We start from the raw sequence: 1,190 nt of genomic DNA on the forward strand, positions 1-1,190 counted from the left end.
ACGACGTTACGGTATTGGTCTGCATATACGTTGTCAGCCTTGCTGCTTGCGTGGCGCATATACTTCAGAGCCCGCATTTTATTACGGCCGGCCTCCCGGCGCCGGTACGCATCGCTGACCATACAAGGCAAAATTGCTTTTGAGAACAAATTAAATTATATGACTAATTATTTTGCTGAAATTCAGAGAAATGTAATGAAATTACATTATAATCCGTTACGCTGATCCAGGCTCTTCGCACGTCGTTCTTGCTTTCACGATACTTTCTCAGTGTTGTCTATCGAAGGAGCAGTGTTGCACTTTAGTAAGAGTAATTGCGAAATGAATTACGTTTGATGCGAAATTACTGTCAAAAAAGTAATTCAGTACAATTCTAAATTATAGACCGGAATAGTAATTCATCTTATTACAAATTACCAGAAAAAAATTAAATTACAGAAAGTTAATTGCTGTAATTCAATTACTGTCATGTTTGTTGCCGACCTTCACTTCACTGAGCCGCTCCGCAGTGTCTCTTCGCTGAACCGTACGCTCTACAGCGGTTGTAACCGAAGCAGTATAAAACAACAAAGCTTTCACGGAACGTTCTCTTTGGTTTTCTGGTCACCAGTATCAAATTTAGCAGCGGTTCGAAACTGATAATTTCCCATTCCGTGGTCTTTATCGGGGAGATTCACGATTGTGTGTGTTATCTTTGCGTTTCAAACAGGACAAAACATTGAACCGCCTTTTTGTCATTATCGACAAGGACCGTATCCGTGATGTGATAGGTTGGTATGTTGTAACCTCATAGGTTTGTCGAGACCTACTTTAGATTTCAGAACCCTTCGAAATATTTCTACGCACCATTTTGAAAAACGTATTTTTTTTTACACAGCAGAGAGCCCAATCTAAAGGAACGTTATATCACTGTGAACTCATCATGTTTAACGTTCACCGGAGCTGCTATTAAGAGTTGGAGCACATTTAACATTTTTTTTAACGTGATATTTTAAAGGTCCCGCTGACAAGAAAATCGGGTGTCGGTGTAGCTAGCGAAAAGTCACGGCTCTGGTAGGTGACTAGCGTTGTATCGGCGGCAATGGAGCCGATACTGGATTCATTCTAAGGACAGGGCCCGTAGCCTGATCTAGGCGAGCGAGCGAACCAGAACGTTTTTCACGCACAGAATTCGTCGTCGTGGAATGCAT

Source organism: Amblyomma maculatum, chromosome 3, assembly GCF_055883805.1.
Source record: "Amblyomma maculatum isolate TAMU_Amacu chromosome 3, ASM5588380v1, whole genome shotgun sequence".
Taxonomy (NCBI): Eukaryota; Metazoa; Arthropoda; class Arachnida; order Ixodida; family Ixodidae; genus Amblyomma; species Amblyomma maculatum.